The following is an 8,316-nucleotide window of genomic DNA, read 5'->3' on the forward strand; positions in this document are numbered from 1 at the left end:
AACAAAAAAAACTTGGATGGTAAAAAGGATTAGGCTTATTAGTTTCTACATGTTCCTTGAAGTCCTTGGTTTTTATATAATGAAAAAAAAGTATTTCAATATGTTTTAAAGAAATACTTTTTCTAATTAATTAAGTTTCTACATAAAACCAAACATTTTTTTTTATAAAAATAAAAAGTAATTAAAAATAGTCCAGCTATGTAAAATAGATAGAAAAATAGATGAGTTTCTAGGCGTTTTTGCTATACAAAGATAGATAGATATAGATGGATAGATAGCTAGACATTTAGATAGATAGATAGAAAAAGGAGACAGGTTGATAAAAAGAGTTAACATTAATTGCTTGCCGTTTTTTGCTAGCTTCTTAACAAATTTAAAAAAGGTAACATCCCATAATCTACAGAATGGGTCAAAATGTTACCTCCTACCTAAAATGGATTACCTCTTGTGGAAAAGATACTGAATCAGGCTTTAATTTGGTGTACCTGAACCAAAATTTGCTAATGAAGTACGTAATTACAATGCCAGGTATCCTATATACTAAGCCCTTTATTGCATGACCTTTGTCTGGAAGTCTTCTATATTCAATTGTTGCACTTCTTTATGGGACAGGTATATTCCTTCTCTTGAAGTGAGCCTTGCTTGGTTGCGCATCATACGATTTTACGCCTTCAGTCATGACGCGGTGTTGGGCCGAGATTCAAACCCACTACCTACCAAAAAATGACAAATATATTCTAAAGACCACCTAAATGCATTTTTAATCATAGATATATAGACAAAAAACAAAATTTAATAATTTAATTCTTACTTTATAAGAGGGCCGGGGGCTTAAAATGATCCTTTTGAATGGTTGAAAAAAAGGGATGTTGCCAAACTTTTTTTTACTTTCAAAGATTTTCTTTACTGGACAAACCAATGTTTCTATTTAAAAGCTAAACATAATATTTCAATTGGGCCTTTCACTAAATCCTCTTTCTTTGCAACTAAACTCTAATATCTTATTGTAAATTGCGGAAAAAAATAAACTATAAAAATTGAAATGAAGAATTTTTAATAATTTTATTTGAAATTTGAGGTATTTAGTAAAAAAAAATGTATTGGCAGTTTTAAATAAACGTTCAAAATAAAGGAAGAGATTAATTCTAAAAGAAGCTGGTTTTGTTCCAAAATTACAAAAGTTTTATGTCCGTATGTCTGTCTGTCCTTTTACATAGTAATTTAAAGCGGATATCTAGAAGTCTAAAGAAAAATCCCGCTTTATCGTTCCTAACTGTCAAAGGAATCAAAATTTTAAACAATAGGGCAATTCTGAAATGCCTTATTCAAAGATGAGAACTTGCCGTTAATTACGGATAGACCAATCTTAATATTAGATAAGTTTTATTTTTAAAAAAAGCATTTGTGTAGCAATACTTTTTTGAGATGGTTTTAGAAAGGGGTGGAAAAAGGGGGATGAGAGGTTAATTAAACTTTATATAAATTAGGATACATAACTTTTTATCGTTTCAGCATTTTTTAGTAGCGTAGATACTCTTAAAGCCTATTGAGTAAATCAACCTTAAAAATTATTGACATTCTTTAACTATGCAATTTAAATTGTTCAAGTCAACTATTTGGCTTAAATATGAATTGACCACATGGATGATATATTATTGACATAACAGTATTCTATGACAACATACTAATAACTACACATTTGTTTAACAGGGTACCTATTGTAAACTATATATAATGACAAATGTATCTGCCTTAACCTATTAAGTAGGTAGCTATTTTGTAAAATAATATATGATGTTTTATTTAAGGAAGGCTATGGCACTTGTGTAAAGTTAAACTTTCCCTCCAAGAGATCTTAAGGGATAAGACAATGGATGATAAATTTATTTATATCTCTAAATTACCCCTTCTGCAGAATTGAATGATTAACTGAAATTATTAAACGATTTAGGTTTTGTACAACCTAGTCAAGACTTAATAAAAATCTTCAGGTCTTAATCCAACGAATGAAATAACGTGTTTATGCTACATATATGATTTACACTGCAATGCCCCCTCACTTCCTGTTACTTACTGCCAATATGATTATTAATGTCAATAATTATAAAACCTTGACTAACGGAAAAACAGAATTTCTCCAGCTAAAATATCCCATGAGATGTATATTCTTAACTAATAAGCTAAAAAAGTTCTTTTCAGCTAAAACTCTAGAGTGTGATTTCATTTCCGCATTTGTATTGTATTACCAGAATAGCTTTTTTTACAACGCACATTGGGACATACAAAAAAAGTAAAATTTAATCATTTACTTTCCTATTTTGTGTTCATTACAGTAATTTGGAAATCAGGTAACTGATTTTTCAGTATGGCTTCGAAACCGATTAATATCCGATGGATTGGAACCGGTTCTCAGCCATATTGAAAAAATCATGCAGAGCATCGAATTACTGACAATTTTCCACGAATATTAAAAAAAATCATAAAATGTATTAGCCCAGAATGACTATAATACGATACAATAAATAACTTTTCATAAACCAAGCAAAATTTTAGAGACTCCAAGCCTCTTTACATAAATTGATGACTTTTTTATGAAAACTAAATAAAGTTTTGCCCAATTGTCCAATCTTTAAAAAGGGTTAAATTCCTCTTTGTAGCACCTTTTAGTGTTCAATTGCTATTTATTTATTTTTTTGCGATTATTGAAATCTATGCAAATCTAATAATTTGTGTACGAGAGTGTGTACGCACCGTATTTTAACTAGTTTACTGTAAAATTTACTGTTTTCTTTTCCCATTGTAAGGAAAAAATATCCTTGAAATCTTTTTAAATACACCAATATAATAGAAAGAGTTATGGAGTTAAAAAAATAACAAGTGGCGCAGCAACAATAAGCAAAAAATAAAAATGTTAGTAAATCATTAAATATGACATCTTTATACGATATCGAAATTAAACCATGAAAGTATTCTACAAGTTAGTTATCTTAATTTTACTAACATACTATGACGGACAGACAGACATCATGTAATAATAAAAATGTAGCTACGTTACAAAAATTAGGGATTTAAAGAAGGATGAGAAAAAGCAAAAAATCAATAGACAAAGAAAAAAGAATATGAGATGAAAATAGATGAAGCTTTTTATCTAAACAACATTCAATTTTATAAAGTAGTAAGGTTTTTTTTGTCTGAAGCTTAAGATCCTAATAACTATTTAAATGATTGAGTTCTCTATTTTAGGTAAGCTTTTCATAGGTCCCGTGTTGGTTTTATGCCACTTTATTTTAGATTTAATTCTTGGGATGGTTTTAAGCTTTTTTAGCCCTTTTCTACCCCATTGAATACAGATCCCCTAGAGCTAGAGAGAGAGAGAGAGAGAGAGAGAGAGAGAGAGAGAGAGAAAGAGAGAGAGAGAGAAAGAGAGAGAGAGAGAGAGAGAGAGAGAGAGAGAGAGAGAGAGAGAGAAAGAGAGAGAGAGAGAAAGAGAGAGAGAGAGAGAGAGAGAGAATGATAGAAAAGTATCACATAGAAAGATATACAGAGAGAGAGAGAGATAAGACGAGTACGAAAATAGATAAAAGAGAATGAAAGAAGAAGAAAAATGAATAGATATATATAAAGAAGGAGAGAAGAAAATAGATAGAGATGCATATATCCAGGGAGGAAGGTAACATTAAACTGGTATCCAAAGTATTAAATTATGTTATGTTATTCGTTGTCCCAAAACCTCGGATAATTTTGGTATTGATTTATGATGGATAAGTGGCCAAATTTTTCGACCCATATTAAGATCTACAGAAGGAGTAACATTGTTTATTATCATTGGGAATGTAAATAATTTATCGGATATTGTCTTATCCCTTAAGATCCCTGCACATAACACAAAGACAAAATGATTGGCGAAGAGGGAGGAAGTTTTGAGGGAGGGGGGGGAGTTCCTTGTTAGTTACTTTTTAAACACTTAAGAAAAATTCTTGTATATACTTTTTAACAATTGCTTTTTTAGTAGCGAAGCTACTTTTTAATTCTGTATTAAACCTACACACATTCTTTAAAAGTGATTTTTTTCTTATACTTTTTTGCCGGTCAAAAATTTCAGTTGCTTTCAAATATTGTATTACCTTTCCTGGTAATAAACTACCATAGATAAAAATAGTTTGTCCCAGTGATGATTTTTTTACTGGATTTTTTTCAAGTCTTTTACTTCTACTTTGTACGGAACCATCCCTGATTTTCAATTAAGTCAGGAAATAGGATAAAAAACTGTAAATTAGTTATTCAACAAATTGGGGGAAGAAATTCGAGGATTCTTACTAAAAAGTAAAAAAATAAGTTTCAGTCCTACACATTGTTTTAACCTAAAACATTAAAAGGGTTTCTATTGCTGCTTCGTTTAAGTTGTATTACATATATTGAGTAAGAGTAGAGGTAAATGCCTTGATCTATAAAGTGGTGTAACTAATTGTCATATTTTTTGGGACTTGCAGACAAAAGTAATGTATTCAAGAACTGATTGTCTGTTGGGCGTTACTTAGCCTAATATAGCTTATCTATATTCGAAGCGAACCTAGCCCCTATTTGATGAAAGGTTGTAGATATTCATCACGAGGTATTTAACCCTTAACGGTCGGGGGGGGGGCGTTGAACGCCCCCCCTTCCGGTTTTTTCTATCTCATTTTCTGTGTGTGAAAGATAAAGAGCCCAAACTGCTTGACTTTTTAAGTATGGGTATGACACATAACTGAGAGTTGGAATTTTTTGAATATCTCCATCCTGGCGGGCACAGGATGCCAGCAAACCTGGCAGGGTCATCCAGGTAAAGAGCAAAAATATTTTTTTGACTAAAACAAAGCATTTTATCATACCAAAATACTAAAAAATCCTCTAGTAGTACATCCTTATATGAAATACAGGTGTTCAAGTAACTTTCAGGTTCCAGGTATGATCCTGCAGGTCCTGATCCTCCAGGTCTCCAGAAATCTTCTAAAGGCTCCTGTGGCCGCAATTTTTGACTTAGAGACTTCAAATTTTAAACTTAAGCTTTTCTTACATGTCTACATAACGTATTAAAATTTCATGAAGATCCGCCGCCGTTTTCCCGCCGACCGCCGACTGCGGCGGCTGGCAGCTGCCAAGTACAGCTGCGGCCGCTGAAATTTATATTTTGATATTTCTAATGTAAAATTTACACAAAAATAAACATTTTCTGCAAAAAAAATTTCTTCTAGCTTTAAAAATAAAAAAATTACAGCCGTTTGAAATTTTTAAGTAAAAAAGGACCTAAAAACAAAGGTTGTTAAATAAAAGGGTGAAGGAAGCGAAAATTGACTTAGACTTATAAAAGGTCGGAAATTCATTATCAAACAGGGGACTTGCACAAAAAAATTTAGCCCTCTAGCTCTAATAGGAACTGAGATAATAAGGGGGGGCGTTGAACGCCCCCCCCCCCCGACTGATTAAGGTGCGGCAAGGGGCCCGACTGTAAAGGGTTAAAACATCTTTTCGTAGATAATAAAATAAGATTAAAATAGAAAAGATTATATGAATACGGGCGAACCATTAATTTTAAGATTTTTTTTTCTTGGAAAATTGTCTTTAATGGAATACCACATATTACATCAAAGCAGCTTTTTTTCTCTACAACTTTTAAGTAAAATTTCCATTGGTGAGAAAAATAGAAAGAAAATAATGAATTTTTAAGAATTAGAAAAACAACATAAAAACAATTGAAAACAATTGTTACTTTGAGATCTTGGGAACGGATAGGCAAATTTGTTGTGCTTTTTGGGGACGTTTGGTATTGGTCTTTTGCATATCAAGGACGATAATATCGAATATTTGGAAGCATGTATGTACCCATCATGGACCTATGAAAAGCTTCACTGTTCAGAGTGAATTTGGCGAGAACCAAAGCTTTTTGGCTAATTACAGTTAGGGTATTCCGTCCGAACAGCTACATTGGGCTTCCTATTACATTTTCTGACATAGATAATTTCCATGTTGACCTTACATATTAACAACAAACAGTTTTTTCTTTCTACATATATAAAGTATTGTTAATCTCTAATGCTTTGCTTCTTACAGAAATTGTCTTGTTTGATAATAGATAAGTGAAAATATTTTTTCACACATGTACTCACTATTTATCTCACTAGCGGCTTCGCTCCTAGCCTCTAGGGGCTTTGCCCCAAGAGGTGATAAAAAAAAAATAAAAGAGAAATTCGTAAAAGTACCAAGGAAATCTTCAAAAAAAAAGGAGCAAGGAAATCTTCAACAATCTTGGGGGGTTGGGGGTGTCCCACCCCCATAGAAAATAGCCTAAAACCACCACATGACCAGTAGATATATTCCCTGAAGAGTAGAATCTGATCGGTTCAGTGGTTACCGAGATCTTAAGGGATGGACGGACAGACAGACAGACGGAGAGACATCAAGCTACTTTGTATTATAGATGGCGTTATATTGATTTATTAAGAGTGACTAACCGACACAATACAGTTATGGAGAAGTTGTGTACCATGTGAATTTTAAAACTGCAATAGAATAAAGATCAGGTACAAGTATTATGAAAATCAAATATATCCGAATATATAAAGTAGTAAGGGTTTTTGTCTGTAGTTTAAGATTTTGGTAACTTCTAACCCATAGAGTTATCCATTTTATGGAAGTTTCACATAGGTCTTAGAATGGTTTTAGGCTACTTTTCTGCCCTTCCCTACACCATTAAATACAAAGCCCCTAGAATGCTAAGGGCTAAGCTACTAGTAGAGCATAAAAGGCTATAACTATTACTTGCGGGGGTTACTTGAACCTTTATCTGAGGCGAGCTATCTATGCATTATCTTGGCACTAAATTATAAAACATATATTCAGACAACCTATTGTTCCACAGAAACTTGTTTTTTACCTTAAATTTTAAAATTGTAATGCTGTCATGGCATTGCCCTAATTTAACTCTAACTGTCATACATTATGTAGTAGTATGTAGTATGATAAAATTTTAAGAATTATCATATTAGAATTGTTATTTATCGCAATATATTATAGACAGCTTTCCACGGGTATTAAATTAAAAAATCATAACATTTATCAATACGATGCTTTACATGATTTTTCAGTATGGCTAAGAACCGGTTCTAATCCAGCGGTTATAAATTAGTTTCGAAGCCAAACTGTAATATTTATTATTCAATAAATTTGTCCCTAAACAAGTATGACAGGAAGTGTAAAACAGTTTAATACGATGATTTCTGCCTTTTTTACAGTTTTTTGGGGAACTTTTTTTTGCCTATTTTATTTTAATTTCGGGGTATTCAGAAACACCCCCCCCCTCCCCCAATTTTTTATACAAAGACTTTGCCTTTCCGTGTTTTTGTCTATGATTTGTGTTTTTTTTTTTAGGAGCGAAGCTACTCTAGAATACAAGAAGGTCAGTTGTCCGTCTGTTATGGAGATCGATATATTATTACTTGGATGTTGCACTAGATTTTCATGTTCTCGCAGCTAGCCAAAAAAAAGTATAACCCTCATCCACCACCTTTACCCCATTCCCTTCCCTACTACAGAATGAACGATTAACCAATAAATGAGGTCCATGTAGCAAGCTAAATTGACGACAAATTTTCTCCTGCCAATATATCCATATATATCCTATATCCATATATATCCTATATCCATTGTTATATATGAATGGTATAATAATAAACATAGAATACAGATCTGTCATTCACATACATGAAGCTTCTAAGAAACAAAATACCTTTTATTCGGAGATAAGCGAAATATAAACGTAAAATGAACATATTGACGTACATAAATTTTGCAGTTTCCGAGATATATTTACACAAGAGAACAAAAATTAACCAGTACTCTAAATCGTTCCTATTTTGAAATGGGAGGAAGATTAATTCATCTTCTATTAACCTTCCCTGTAGCCTCAAAGAAGCTAAATTCATCTTTATTTGTGGATTAGTTATTGCAAAACAAATCTAAAATAGGGAAAACATAAAGAAAAAGATTTTTATTAAAAGTGAAAAATTACAAATCCTTATAAAAAGTACTTGGATGTTTTCCAGTATTTTTGTAGCAATAGATCTTGCTTTCCGCTGATCTGATATGGTTCTTCCTTGCAGTGTAGCCTCTCAGGTCCAAAGAAAGAAAAACTATTTTAAAAAAGGGTAACGCCATCCTCAAAAAAAAACTTTTCTTTTTTCAATTAAAATTTAACGTGAAGGTTTACTCCCCACACCCACATTGAAATTTTTGATATAAAAATAATGATAATTTAGACTTATAATTGTACACGTAACACTA

This window comes from Acartia tonsa, chromosome 11 (genome assembly GCF_053477335.1).
Source record: "Acartia tonsa isolate MP-2025a chromosome 11, ASM5347733v1, whole genome shotgun sequence".
NCBI lineage: Eukaryota > Metazoa > Arthropoda > Copepoda > Calanoida > Acartiidae > Acartia > Acartia tonsa.